The following is a 16,243-nucleotide window of genomic DNA, read 5'->3' on the forward strand; positions in this document are numbered from 1 at the left end:
CATACACACACACACACACACATACATACATATATATACACATACATACATATATACATATATATACATATCTACACATACTTACATATATACATATACACACTATACACACATACATATATACACACATACATAAATATATACACACATACACACATATATACACACATGCATACACACATGTATACACACATACATGCATACATATATACACATAAATATACACATATACATATATACACATACATGCATATATATACACATACATATACACACATATATACATACATATATACACACACTTACATATATACATATACACACTATACACACATACATTCATATATACACATGCATACATACATATATATACATACATGCATATATAGATACACATATCTATATATACACATAAATATATACACACATATATACACATACATACATATATATACACATACATACATATATATACACATACATATATATATATATATACACACATACACATACATACTTCATATTCTAATCAACAGGCCTTTGTTAAGTCTCCATCACCTTCAGGTTCTCCAACGTCCCTTTAGTCTTAAGAAAACAATAGGACAACCAGGAAATGGCAGAGGAAGGTAGGTGGGAACATGGACTGTTAATCAGCCAGGTGTAGGAGACCTGTATTTGTAGGGCACATAATCTAGGGACCCCCAGAAAGAGAAGGTGTGCATTGCTGTAACATTCTGGCTCGAGCATGAATCTTCAGCCATCAGTCACTCAAAACAAAATATCCTCCCAGTTCTCCAGTTTTCTCTGCCCTTACATCTCTGACACTAATGCCCTCCAGAGAATGAAGGTCATCCTCCTTTCATCCTCCCTCATAGCCCAGGGCTTCACTGCACCCTCACGGACCCCAGACCCCCTCCCCTGCTACACCAAGGGTGTTCAAAGCTCCCACCATCCACCCTGATGGATAAGAGCTGAGCTCAGTCGTGGTTGGTACGTTCGCGTGTTACGCTTTCAGACAGGTGATGAAATGGTTATTAATGTAAATGATTTTCTCTTCATATTTTGAGGACAGTTAGTATCGTCTTGAGTCAATGAGCACGTTTGGAATTCACCACGTGTTGAATGGCCAAGTTGACAGGTCATCAGCCTGTCCATCTGAGCTCTGATTCCTGGATCCCCTTCCTCTCTCCCATGACCTTAATCCTAGGTTCGCCTCAGGACCCAGCAAGACCACCTCCTCTTCCCTCTGAACGTTCCCCAAATCGTCACAGCCTCAAATAGGCCCCTCTGAAGTCTTGATGGTGCCTCCTGTGTGGCCCTCTCTTTCCTCTCAAAACTACACAGACAGGGAGTGCTTGCCAAGGGTCCCCACTGAGCCTGGGTGCCTCACTGGGTCCCCTGCACTACCAGCTTTGTTCAGACATGCTGACCACAGATACCAACCCCAAAGATGCGACAGGAAGAGTCGGCCCTTACCCTCCTTCCCTGAATCAAGGTGCACCAGCATTTTAAAGCCAGTCCTGGGTAGTCCCTGTCCTCAGCTTACAGACATACCCACCCCCAAGCCTGCTCATATGACCGCAAGAATTGAAAGAGCATTTTAAAACCCTGAGAGGGGACAAACATGAAAAGAAACTAAGCTTTTCATTACTTCCCATAAGCAAGCTGCACATTGAACATTCAAAATACAGAACTTGCTTGACTTACGATGGGGTCACGTCCCTATAAACCCACTGGAAATTGAAAATACTGCAAGTAGAAAATGTATTTACACACCTAACCCACCAACCATCATGGATTAGCCCAGCTCACCCTAAACGTGCTCGGAACACTTACATTAGCCTGCAGAATCGTCAAACACAAAGCCTATTTCATAATAAAGTGTTGAATAGCTCATGCAATTTATTGAACACTGTACTGAGAGTGAAAAACAGAGTGGCTGTCTGGGGACAGAATGGTTTTAAGTGTGTCAGTTGTGAACCCGCGTGCTGGCGGAGCTGACTGGGAGCTGTGGCTCCAGGCCGGGCATCAGCAGAGAGAATGGAGGATCGGGCCACAAATCGCTAGCCTGGGGGGAGATCGCAATTCAAAACGGAAGTACGGTTTCTATTGAATGCATATCGCTTTTTTTTTTTTTCTTTTGTTGGCTGCACTGCACAGCTTGCAGGATCTTAGTTGCTCGACCAGGGATCGAAGCCATGTCCCCTGCAGTGGAATCGTAGAGTCTTAACCACTGGACCACCAGGGAAGTCCTGCATATCGCTTTTGAACCATCATGAAGTCGAAAAATCATTCCGTCGAACCCTCATAAGTAGGGGACTATTTCCTCCACTCTTGGTCCTAAGACAATATTTATTTAGATTTCCGCGATTAAGGCAAAGGAGAAAACTAAGAACACCACAGACCAATTTTTTGAGAGATGTACCTCATTACAGTGCACACATGTCATGCTCACATAAGTGAGTCTCTCTCTAAATATAAGATAACGTATATTAATATAAAGTATATACACAAATGTATAATATGTATCCTATATTTCATAATATATTATATTTAATATATATCTTATTTATTTATATATCTTATAATATATAATTAAAATATAATTGGAATACATAGAAGTATATATCATATATTTATATGTCTTATGATATATTTAATATTTAGAGAATATTTTTCTCCCTTATTCCTTTTCCTCACCCTCGTGGATGTTTGACCCACCACTGCCAGCCAGCAAGGGAAGAGAGCCATTTCTGTTTTCCATGGTAGTTTGAACTTGAATTCTTGCAAGACCTTTGAACCTGGTTTCTTCAGAATTCCCCTAAGTCCCTCAACTAAACTGGATAATTTCAAGCTGGTTGTACAGAGGGTCTTAATGATTTAAAACAAAACAAGCCATTCCCTACTTGGCCATGCCATTTGAAGGACATCTTCTTGACCTTCCTTCGCTGGCCTGGGGCAGGCGTCGGGTGAGCCTAATACAAGCCCCGCAAGAGATAATCCATATTTGGGGTCTGCACAGATGGGCTGGCCAGGGGCCTGCCCCACGAGGGTGTTTCGAGGAGTTACTCGTTAGCGGATACAAAGGACTATAGGAACCCAAATTGTTTCTGAAAATGTTAACAATAAGATGTTTCTCAAAAGGGCCTCAGTCCCTCCTGTATTTTCCAGGAATTCCAACTCAAGCAGCTTTACACAGCCATTATCACTTAATTACCAATATAAATCTCACTAGCAACTTCCATAACTTTCTTTGCAAATGAATACGCACACCTCCTAAATCATTCCCTCCTTTTCTCTCGCTCCCTGGCTGGAGTGGAAAGAAACTCCACAGCAGCTGTGATTTGCAGAGGCTTCTGGTCTCCCACTGTCACCCCAGGCTGGCCTGTACCTGGGACATGGCACTGCTGAGGCTATGGAATTGTACCTGGTTCCCACCCAACATCCCTCCTGGCATCGCGGGGGCAGGCACGTGGCAGAAACCTGGCTCCATCAGCTTGAAAGGTTCACACACCATAGTGAACTTTTTAGTAATCTCAGGCCAAGTTTCCGGTATGTAATGAAAACTGAAACCCGGTTTTGGGTTTCCTTAACCAAATTCACACAGAGCTAGTCATGACAAGGGACTAAGTGCGAGGTGGCAAGGACAAGCAGTGCTGAGGCACAGCTAGGACACACAGCATTCAGTTCTATTTCTAGCTCAGCCATGACTTGCTGTGTGGCCTGAGGCCGGTCATCTATGCTCACTCCATGTAGTTAACTGTCTGCAGTATTGAAAGGGGGCTTTTTACCAGAACGATCTTTCTGGTATGGGAAGGTGTTTGGAGATAGTAATCTATTACATTTATTTAGGCTCCCTGTCTGCATTCTGAAGTCTTGCTCTTATTTCCTTCTAGGCTTCAGCTTTTGATTTCAGGCACATTTATCCTTACAACTTATGGAGAATACTGGAAAAGGGATTCCTGCATTATTTAGAGGGTTTATCTAAATGACCTCCCAGATCCCTCCCAACTCGGAGGTTCTGTGAGTCTATGAAATGCCTTGGTGAAGGAGAACAAACCCAGGCTTTGAAGTCAGACAGATCTGGGTCCATCTCCTAGCTCTCACGTTTACTGGCTGTGTGACTTCTGGCAAGCTACATAACCTCTCTGAACCTAGGTTTCTCATCTGAAAACCTGGGCCAAAGCCAGGAAGATTGTCAGGAAGATTAAATACTAAAGTACTTTTAAGACAGGGAACAGAGTGCCTGGAAAAATGCAGGTGCCAAGGTTTGCTTTTCTTTATTCATACAAGTCTCTGATTGGGTCAAAAATGTAGGTCATATTTGAATATTGCTTTTGTCTTCCCTTCCAGGCCCCTACTTCAGAAAGAGAAAGAAAGAAGGAAATAAACAGTGACTCGCAGAGGCCCTTCTGAAAGCATCACCCATCTATTGAATGTTCTTTCCATTCAAAAACTAGGTTATTAATTATTCATTGCCATTGGAACAGAAAATAAGAACAGGCCTCACTGCTTATGACCCAGAACTTGACCATTGTTTGATTTCCATCATTTCTCGGTATCTATGTAATGTATCCCAAATGTGAGATTTGCAGCGTTGAGAGTCAAACAAACTTTAGACTGAATGACTGTTCATAATATTTAGGAAATGCCCTGGAATGACCGTTCACTTGACTTTCATTTCCACTCCAGGCAGCGCATTTCTGGGGGATTATTTCACTGCATGGGTGGCCCGAGTCCTTTGGCCTTCAGTCCTATGGCTCATTCCACCGCTCTGGGCAAGCAATAACCACCCAAAAATGCGAGTTTTTCTTCCATGCCCCAGTGGCATGAGTAACATCATTAACTCTTGGGGCTGAGGTTTGGGATGACGTCAAAATCTTCCACCCCTCTGTGTCAGCTGTCAGAATACCAGGGTAACAAAGTGTTGGCAGAGTTTGTTTTCACGCCAGCAATGTGGTTGCCTGCCCTAATAAACAATCCTTGGGATATTTTTTCCAAAAGATTCTATTTCAGCAGGATTGCGGGCTTCAAAATGGAAGCGAAATACTCCCTACGTCTAGTTGCAGTGAGAACAAATGTGCAAGAAGGCTCTGAAACTCTACAGACAAGGGGAAACGCAGCTGACGTGTCCCCAGGAGGGATAGGACAGGAAGAGCACAGCTGTGTAGTGTGCTGTTTCACATGCTCCTCTATAGATGAGCTTTCTAAAGTGTAAAAACGTTGCAGGGCACTCTGTAAGAGGAGACACGGAAACACATTTCCTCTGGGCCCCGGGCCAGCGCTTGGGCGGACCGAGGCGGGCGCACGTGCACTGTGGATGCCGCGCGCCATCTGGTGGCCAGAGGCTGACATCGAGGGCACCACCCGGGCTTTTATCCCATTGATCTGCAGTAATTTCACAGAAGGAGCGTACTGTGGGCTTTTAAGTTCTGTTGGGACGTGATCATCAGGGGTCCCGGAGGAAGACACTAAGAGCCAGCTGTTCTAAATTCCTTTCCTTATTCTACAGCGGGATGATCGAGGCCGCAGGATCTCCTCGAAAGAGAGATAACTGATCCTTCCTTTAGGACAACACCAGAAGCACTCAGCTCTGGGCCATCCAGCCTTTCTTGTTCTCCTTTCCATGTCACGATCGCACAGACTTGGGCACAAGAGTCTCCCTCTTGCCCCTGCCTGGAACACACTTAGGTTCTCTTCTCCAGGCTTCAGAATCCTACACTTCCCAAGTCTCGCTTCACGGCACCTCTACATTCTCAGAATATCTGCTTCATTTTTCGCTCTCACTAGTGTTTCCGAAGCGAGTTCCAAGAATACTGGTTTTATTATTTAGAACTGTATCTTTTCAGCAACAGTGTAGGAGAGTTCCCTTTGTTGCCCACACTCTCCAGCATTTACTGTTTGTAGACTTTTTGATGATAGCCATTCTGACCGGTATGAGGTGATACTTCATTGTATCAATAGTTTTGATTTGCATTTCTCTAATAATTAGTGATGTTGAGGATCTTTCATGTGCTTTTTGGCCATCTGTATGTCTTCTTTGGGAAAATGTCTATTTAGATCCTTAAAAAACTAAATACAGAACTACCATATGATCCATCAATCCCACTCCTGGGCATATATCTGGAGAAAAACCATAATTCGAAAAGATACATGCACCCCAGTGTTTATTTCAGCACTATTTACAATAGCCAAGACATGAAAATAGCCTAAATGTCCATTGACAGAGGAATGGATAAAGAAGATGTGGTACATATATACAATGGAATACTACTCAGCCATAAAAAATAATGAAATAATGCCATTTGCAGCAACAGGGATGGACCTAGAGATGATCATACTAAGTGAAATAAGTCAGACAGAAAGAGACAAATATCATGATATCACTTATATGTGGAATCTAATAAAAAATGATACAAATGAACTTATTTACAAAACAAAACAAAAGAACTGTATCTTAAAAAAAAGCCACTCCGAGTTTGAGAAACTCTGGGTGACACAAAATTAAAACAGGTATTACCGTAAGACATCTCAAGAGCTTTGACGTACTGACATTGTAGGGAGTATTTAAGAAGGAACTATAGTTTGTTATAGTTTCTAAACTTGACATTGAAAATTTCCCATCTCCACCTTCAAGTGCGTCTTGAAGATAATGCATTTGATAAAACAACTTTAGCGAGAAATTAGTCTATCCTACTCCTTTGACGCATGATTAGATAGCCATATCTTAAAAGTGAAAGACGTCTGTGGTAGTCTGTTTCAGCTGCCATAACAAAGTACCACACACTGGGTGGCTCAAACAGCAGAAATTTATTTTCTTGCAATTTCTTCTAAGGCTTCTCTCCTTGGTTTGTAGAAGGCTGTCTTCTCCCTGTATGTTCACATGGTCTTCCCTCTGTATGTGTTTGCATCCTAATCTCCTTTTCTTATAGGGACACCAGCCATATTGGACTAGGGCCCACCCTAATGACCTCATTTCAATTACCTCTTTAAAGACTCTATCTCCAAATACAGTCCTATTCTGAGGTACTGGGGCAGGGGGGCAGTTAGGACTTCAACATACGAATTTTGAGGCGGACACAGTTCAACTCATAAGACCATCTTGTTTCTGTATCTGTTAGAGGAAATTTGTGCTTCAGCGGGAAACTGCATTCTTTAGAGCAGGGTCAGCGAACTACAACCAGTGGGCCGGATATGGCCTGTCACCTGGGTTTATAAATAAAGTTTTATTGGCACAAAGCTACACTCATTCCTTGATGGATTATCTGTGGTTACTTTCTTGTTTCACAATAGAGTTGAATAGTCGTAACAAAGACCACATGGCTTGCAAAACCTGAAATATTTACTATCTAGCCCTTTATAGAAAAAGTTTGCCAACTACTTGAGCACACCCCTCAGGGTTATCTGACTCTCTGGGGGCTCTGCACCTTTTGTTACCTTTGAGCTATTCTACAGCTTATTAGGTTGTAGATAATGGAGAGAAATGCAAAATAATCCTTGCCCTTCGACACAAGGAAGCCAGCTTTTCCTCCATTTGCTCACTCTTTTCAACCTCCCTCTTCTGCAAATGTGCCTGTTCTTTGGATTCTCTTTTGAACTCGTTGTGATATCTTAACAGTTCCCTCACTGATCATGACTTAAAATCTTTAACACATGTTCATTCTATATTTGGATAAGAATCATAATTTTCCCTTTTCGAAAATTTTCCTTTAACATATCAACGTTATTATTCTTGGGTGTGATCATAGCTTTGGGATTATAAAGAACAATGTTTTTGTTCTCAAAAGATACACACTGAAGCATTTAGGGTGGAGTATCATGCCTACAGTTTACTTTCAAATGGTTTGGCGTGTGTGTGTACGTACATTCTCACACATATTATCTATCTATATCTATACATATGTATGAAGAGAAAAAGAAAGAGAAAGCATGTATAGTAAAATATAAACAACCAGTGAATCTAGGTGAAAGTCATATGATGTCCTTGAATGGAGTATCTATCACTCATTCAAATTTTCTGTACATTTGACAATTTTCAAGATGAAAAACAAAATTGAAAGGATAAATTTATATCATATTCCCAGCTAAGCATGTAGCTGGCCCATGTCCTATACTTCTGGGTGCTTCTCAGCACTTCTGAGAGTGGCCAATTACAGACACTTGTTAGCCATCTGACTCTTAGCAGTGGGTCCCACAAATAAGAATAAGTAAATGGAACATTGATGTTTCTCTTGTCATATGGCTCCATTTTTTTTTTAAAGAGTTCCTAATGGTACCATGTGAAGAGGATAAGGTAGAATTTTTTTAAACTAGATTTCTCATACTCCCAAAGAGTACTTTTAAAAGGAATGAATCTCTTAAGATGAACCCAGGATCTCAGGACCACTTAGAGTATGTTTATGTTCAGACTTGGGGTACTACTTTGGGGGGGTGGGCATTGAGGTTCGTATCTCTCAACTACTGTGCAATTATTGCATCCTCTCCCCACAGCTTGACATCATGGTCTTCATATGGTTAGGGACCCCATGAATTGCAGTTGTCTGCTGCTTGAGTTGGGACTGTAAGATTTCAAGCTTTTAGCATCCTTCAAGGTATGATGGAAAGGTAACAGAGAGGGAAGAAAGCAACCTGAACACTCAGATGCTGTGTCATTTAGTGTAAAGGTTTGGGATTGAAATTTTCTGCCTGGGGGAAGAAGAAAAAAATGAGTTTTTACAGAATGCTGCTGTTTCTAAATCTAAAAGGCACACTAAAAATAGCTAAAGGGACTGAGCTGCCCAGGGCCTTCTTGAGTTGCCCGGTGGGAGTTGCTGCTTCAAGAATCTGTCCTTCAAAGCTGCTGCTCCAAATAGCCCCCAGAGCTGGCGTGCGCTGGGCGCTCTCCTGGGCTGCCTTTCATCCGGTCACAAGGAAGCAGGAGCTGGAGTGGACCGAGATGTTCCTTAATTGTAGGAAACCCTGGAGGAAGAGATTTTCTCCCTCTGACAGAGGCTGATGGTTCCTGAGAGAGAGGAGAGACTGCCATGTGGGTGGAGACCAGGCCATTCTGAAATCAACCAAGAGCACATGGGCTTTGGCCATGGCTAACACAAACTCTAAAGCAAAATGCCTTTTTTCCATCCCCACTGATATCACACTCATTAAGACCTTGATTTTTTTCTTACCTGGGCCAGTGCCATAGCCTCTGATCTGGGCCCTCTGTCTCCAATTTTGCCCACCCCAAAGCATTCTACTTATGGACTACAAAACCATTTTTCTGTAGCCCAATTCAGTTCAGGTTGTTCTATTTTTAATTTCATTTGGCTTTTAACAAATCAAACAGCCAATTAACCAAGCAGGCAAAAACGAAAAACAACAACAACAAAAAACCAAATCCTTCAGTGGTTCAATATCTTTTACTGAATTAACCTAATACCCTTAACCAGCCCTGTCTTTCTAACTGTATCAGCCATCTCTTCTTTGTCTACTCCACCAAAATCTTCAGAGAGAGAGGAGGCATTGTCCTATCTACATTGGGATGGCAGGGACTGTGTCATCTTCATTTTTCTAAACCCCTATAGTATTTAGTGTACTGTCATACCTGAAAAGGGAGTTCAAGAAATAGCCTTTGGGGTATATGCTCAAAAGAATTGAAAGCAGGGACTCAAAAAAATGGTACAAATGAACCTACTTACAAAACAGAGATAAAGTCACAGATGTAGAAAATATACTTAGGGTTACCAAGGGGGAAAGGGGAGGGGTGAGGGATAAATTGGGAGATTGGGATTGACCTATACACACTATTGATACTATATATAACATAGATAACTAATAAGGACCTACTGTATAGCACAGGGAACTCTATTCAATACTCTATAATGACCTATATGCGAAAAGAATCTAAAAAAGAGTAAGTATATGTATATGTATAACTGATTCACTTTGATGTACACCTGAAACTAACACAACATTGTAAATCAACTATACGCCAGTAAAAATTAATTAAAAAAAAAAAGAAAGCAGGGACTCAAAGAGACATTTGTACCCCCGTGTTCATAGCAGCATTATTCACAATAGCCAAGGGGTGGAAGCAACCCAAGTGTCCATCAATGGATGAATGGTTGCACAAAGTGTGCTATATCCATACAAAGGAATATTATTCAGGCTTAAGAAGGAAGGAAATTCTGACACATGTTACAATATGGATGAAGCTGGAGGACACTGTGCAAAGTGAAATAATCCAATCAGAAAAGGACAAACACTGTATGATTCCACTTATATGGGATACTTAGAAAGGTCACATTCATAGAGACACACGTAGCATGCTGGTTCCCAGGGGCTGGAGGAGGGGAATGGGGAGTTACTGTTTCACAGGGACAGAGTTTCAGTTTTGCAAGATGGTTGCCCAACAGTGTGAATGTACTTAATGCCACTGAACTGAACACTTAAAAATAGTGAAGATGATAGGTTTTATGTTATGTGTATTTTACACCGATTTTAAAAAAGAAAGAAATAGGCCTGGAATGTTGAATTAAGGAGTTTGTGGATGATTTCCACTGTAACTTTGCAGTCCCGCTCTCTCAACATAATGGTTAGGCTTTTAAGACATGCAAATCACATCCTTCAACATCCCCTTCTCCCCTCAAGAAGCCCTACAGTGGTTTCCCACCAAGAATCAAGTCTGAGATTCTTAACCTTGTCTATTGGCCCACCTGGCTGGCCTCATCTCTCCCCACCACCCCCCATTCTTTCACCCTTCACACCCTTGTCCCTGCTCCCTCTTCTCTCAGGGTTTCCCTTGGGGAACTGGTTAATTCCCCTCATTCTTTAGTTATCAGCTGACATATTTTTTAAGAAGGAAGTCAGTCCTAGCCCAGACCAGACTGGGGCCCCTGGTTGCAGGCTCTCAGCATGCTCTTGCTTCTCTTGCACGGCACTTATCCTAACAGTTATTAATTATTTATAAAGATTTTTGGATCATAAGCTCCCTGGGGACAGGGCTACTCGTTGCCCTACACACCGTGCCTGGCACAGAGCAGGCACTACGAACGAGCTGGATGAACAAGCCCAATTTCATGTCCTTACTGATGTGGACTCTTTCTGCCACTCCCATCTGCAGGGGTGTGACAAAAGACCCCAGGCAATGTAAATTCATTTGCGTACAGCCGTCTGTGGTTCCTAATGTAAGCAATACCAAGCTCCACCATAGTCCATAACCAATGGGAACCCGTATTCACAGAGAACTGTGGGCACGAGCTAAACTCATGGTCCCGCCCACTCACAGGGACCTGAAGTTTCCATCATGTCAGCTCTAGATACAAAAAGTTGTCCAAATACTAGATTTAATGGTAGTTTGCCGATACCTAGATTTTCAAGTTGAAAGCAAACAAGATCAAGGATTTTCTTTTTTTTAACATCTTTATTGGAGTCTAATTGCTTTACAATGGTGTGTTAGTTTCTGTTTTATCCTGAGAAAACCATAATTCAAAAAGAGTCACGTACCGCAATATTCACTGCAGCTCTATTTATGATAGCCAGGACATGGAAGCAACCTAAGTGTCCATGGAGAGATGAATGGATAAAGGATTATTTCTCTATCTCCTCTGTACTTTGTCCTTTTTTAACACTTTGGCTCATAACTCTCCTTTCCCCACCCCCCCAACTCCACCTGCCCCCAAAGTCTTCTTCTTCTTGGATCTGGCCTCCTGAAGTTAGAATGTTCACACTTTTTCAATTCTCACCATCTGCTGCTGGATAAGGGGTGGAATGCTCTGGGTGTGTGTGTGTGTGTGTGTGTATGTGTAGGAGAGAGCAAGAAGAGGTCTTTTCCAAAGTCTGTTCATCTGTTCTCTTGGTAGAGGACCTTAAAAAACAATTCAACCTTTTACGGTGAAAAGATCAGCCTCCTCCTAGCACCTCTCCTGTATGTTCTTAGGCTGAGTGGCTGTCTGCTTCCTTCTATCCCCTTCTTCTACCTTAGCCTGGGGAGGTGCTGGAACAGGGAAAGTGGGAGGGAGATAAACCTGCCTTGTTATGTTGATTTTTATAAACTATACAGTTTATAAATACATCTTTTTTTAAAAAAAATCACTTTTGACTCAAACTCACTATTTTATTTATTTATTTTTATTTTATTTTATTTTTGGCGGCGTTGAGTCTTCGTTGCTGTGCGCGGGCTTTCTCTAGTTGCAGTGAGCGGGGCTACTCTTCGTTGCAGTGCGCGGGCTTCTCATTGCGGCGGCTTCTCTTGTTGTGGAGCGCGGGCTCTAGGCGCACAGGCTTCAGTAGTTGTGGCATGTGGGCTCAGTAGTTGTGGCTCGTGGGCTCTAGAGCGCAGGCTCAGTAGTTGTGGTGCAGGGGCTTAGTTGCTCCATGGCATGTGGGATCTACCCGGACCAGGGCTCAAACCCGTGTCCCCTGAATTGGCAGGCAGATTCTTAACCACTGTGCCACCAGGGAAGCCCCTATAAATACATCTTGATTGACTGACTACTTGATTGCAAAAAATGAGATAGTTAAAGAGTACCTACCTCCTATAGACTCAGAAACATTGAAATATTTATTAGCCAACGAGAACAACACTGAACTTAACTAAAACTGTCCATCATTAGAAAGATATGAGATCTCCAACTTAAAAATACAACAGTCTTTAAAATGAACTTGAAACACTCAGCAAATACGTCTTTTCTTTTTTACTTTAACATTGCGTTTAATAAACAATGTTTTCAGACATACTTACATGTTTGGAAACTCGTGTGTATTAGTCAGGATTCTCCAGAGAAACAGAACCAATAGGTTATGTTTATAGATATAGAGAGAAAGAGATTTATTTTGAGGAATTGGCTCACGCAATTATGGAGGCTGACAAGTTCAAGTCTGCAGGGTGGGCTGGCAGGCTGGAGACCCCAGAGAGCCAACGGTGCAAATGAAGTCTGAAGGCCATCTGTTGCAGTGTTTCCTCTTGCTTAGGGAGACTGGGGTTTTTTGGTTGTTCTATTCAGCCGTCAACTGTGGTCCACCCACATTAGAGAGGGCAATGTGCTTTACTCAGAGTTCACCAATATACTCTTAATCTCAACCCCAAACACCCTCTAAGTTGACATATAAAATGAATCGTCTCTTGTATGCACACATTTACAAAGAGAGAGAACCCGGTAGAGAACACATATAAGTGAGGGAAAAAAGTAGGTGCCAGCCTGTGCAAGAACTAGAACCAAGCCTGAAAACTGCACTGCAGAGGTGAGTGACACCAATGGCATCTGCTCTGTGGGTCATAAACTACTCCTGCCTTAGCTAAGCAGGAAAACTATCAACCACACAATATCCCTGCACAAAACCTTGGAAACTGTCTCAAGAGCTCACCGTCAGAGCCTTGTCACACCCCTAAATGAGGAATCAGCAATATCTACTTACTGCTCTCTGGCTCTAAACCCAGGTACAAACATTTAAATCCATGTGCCAAACCTTCTTTAAGGACTTCTACTTATCCTGCAGGGAAAGGAAATTCCCAGTACTCCAGGAAAAGCTCCTTGAGTAGCTGCTATTATTGGTGAGAATTTGATTGGCCTGATAGGTCCAAGTGTGGCTAAAAGAAGCAGGTAAAATATGACGGAAAGAGCTTTCTGTAGAGTTCGCTTAGCAGTGGGCTAGCAAAATAAAGACAGCCACTAATGGATTTCACCTCCTTCTTTATTGCAATTGCAGCCGTGCAAGGCCCCTCCAGTGCTCTTACACTGGCGACAGCTCCCTGGGCTTCAACCTCTCCTGCACTGATGGGCTACTCGCTATGGAATCACAATTCATCATTTAACAGGAATCCTCGTGTGACTGAATATATTGCCATTGCTTCCCTGGGCCGGAAGCAGCAGAGTGAGATTCTGACAGTGACAGAAGGCCTGAGAATTCTGATTTTGCCTCAGAAACAGACCGGATGAGCAGGCTTTGTCCTGCACTCCCTGCCTGCCAAAGTCTTGCAGATCCGACTCAACTGAGACCCGTGGATTGAAGCATCTCGTGGGTCATTCTACAACTACTGCATTGGAGAAGCACACTCACGCGGGACCCCTTTTGTTTGCGGAAAAATCAACAAGGAAAGGAAAGATGGGAGTAAGAGTGATTTTTTTTTTTTCTTTTTAAAAGCCCTTAGATTGTTTTTAAAGATATACTGGTGGAAGATCTGGTGGCTTTCATGGCAGTTTCCTTGGGATCTCAGGCGAGACACGGACCTGGTTCGCCCAGAATAGGCGTGTCCCTCCTGGGGACCACAGTCACTCCCCTTCCCTCTTCGTACTTAGGCCAGTGAATCGTTCAGCACCCCGTACCTCTCTTTCTGGGCATCTCCAAAATGAGCGAGGCCATCTCGAGTGGAAATGAGACGGTATCTGTCCATAATAGGGTAATTTGCTGAGGGTTGAAAGGACGGCTACTCCCCAAATATTTTTTCCCCTTCCTCCCCTAATTCCTGTGAACATCTATAATGAGAGTGGAGATGCAAGAGCAAGGACAGCACTTCTCAACCGTCTTGTGAAGCTTTTTAAAAAATTCAGATGCTTGAGCCCTACACTCGGAGTTTCTGGTTTCATTGGTCTGGGGTGAGGCCCAGACATTCTGTGTAAACACGCTGCTCCAAGGAATGAAAGATTCCCGGTGATTCTACTGGGTACCAAGATGCGAACCCCTGGGTTAGGCCGACACAAGTAAAGATCTTTTTTCCTAGAAAGGCAGAGCTAACATGCACGTATTCATCAGATGCTTGTGACAGTCCTAACAAACTTTACCTTGATCAGTCACTTGACTTTGAGTTGAGGAAAAGGGAAAGGGGCAGTGGCTGTCTAGAACCAATTGTGCAACCTTCTCCTTTTGCGTTGGGCCAGCTTGGCCCAGGGAACGTGAGTTTCAAGGCAGGAATGATGGCAGCGATTGGTCAGAAAGAGCTTCCTCAGCTTGGAAAGAGTAAGATGCTCAAAACGAACTGAGCTAATAATACTAAATAATATACAACTGGTAGGAGTTCTTATCAGGGAGGAATACTTGGCTGCAAGTACAGAAAATCCAACAAAAGAAGCTTAAGCAAATAGGGGCCAATTTTTCTCCTAGAATAGTAAGTCCAGAAGTGGATACTTTCGTCGGTTGAGCAGCTCCCAGGAGCCCAGGCTTCTTCTCAGTCTCCTTCCCTGCTACCTTTAATGCAGAGTTTGTCCTCTGGTCCTTTGTCTCGTGGGTTGGAGATAGCTGCTGGAGGTCCAGAGAACACACTGTGTTCAGGCAGGAAGGGGTAGAAGAACGCTGAGGCAGTAATGGTCTCTCTCCTTTCATCACAAAGCAAGAGCTTTCTCGGACATACCCTAACCGACATCCGCTTAAGTCTCATTGCCCAGGACTGGCACACCTTCCTAACTGTAAGGAAGGTTGGGTGCTGTGAGCACGAGACATTGCCTCAAGGGTTAACATACCGACATCCTGAAGGAAACCAGAGTTTTGTGGGCAAAGGAGAAGGGAGGATGGACACCGGGGTAGTAACTAATGGTGGCTGATACTGACTCCCCACAGGGAATTTGAGTTTTCTAGATGTTGCCCTTCACATAAACCTATTACCGATACTGTGATGGCAATTTTGTGCATGGAGATTCTCTGAAGGGCTTTCAGGGGAGACATCACAAGGCAAGAATCTCAGGACCTTATCAGGCAGCTCCCTCCCATTCTTTTTTTTTTTTTTTTTTTTTGCTGCTCTATGGACTTTTATTTGAAATGATTGAAAAGATGAGAAAAAATATGAGCCCCTGAGGAACATTAGTGGCAGAAACTTTTTTTTTCCACATCTTTTTTGGAGTATAATTGCTTTACAATGTTGTGTTAGTTTCTGCTGTATAACAAAGTGAATCAGCTATACGTATACATATATCCTCACATCCCCTCCTTCTTGAGCCTCCCTCCCACCCTCCCTATCCCACCCCTCTAGGTCATCACAAAGCACCGAGCTGATCTCCCTGTGCTATGCGGCTGCTTCCCGCTAGCGATCTATTTTTACATTTGGTAGTGTATATATGTCAATGCTACTCTCTCACTTCGTCCCAGCTTACCCTTCCCCACCCCCCATGTCCTCAAGTCTGTTCTTAAACCCTCAGAGGCTCATTGAAGACTCCAGCTGAAATCTTGCTCTGCAATTGCTATTTTCTTTCTGTAGCTGACTTCCACTTTGCACTAAGTTGAAAGGATGGAAAAAGCACACTGCACTGACAATAGCACCATCTTCTGTCCAAAGAAA

The sequence above is a fragment of the Balaenoptera musculus genome, chromosome 16 (genome assembly GCF_009873245.2).
Source record: "Balaenoptera musculus isolate JJ_BM4_2016_0621 chromosome 16, mBalMus1.pri.v3, whole genome shotgun sequence".
Classification (NCBI taxonomy): domain Eukaryota; kingdom Metazoa; phylum Chordata; class Mammalia; order Artiodactyla; family Balaenopteridae; genus Balaenoptera; species Balaenoptera musculus.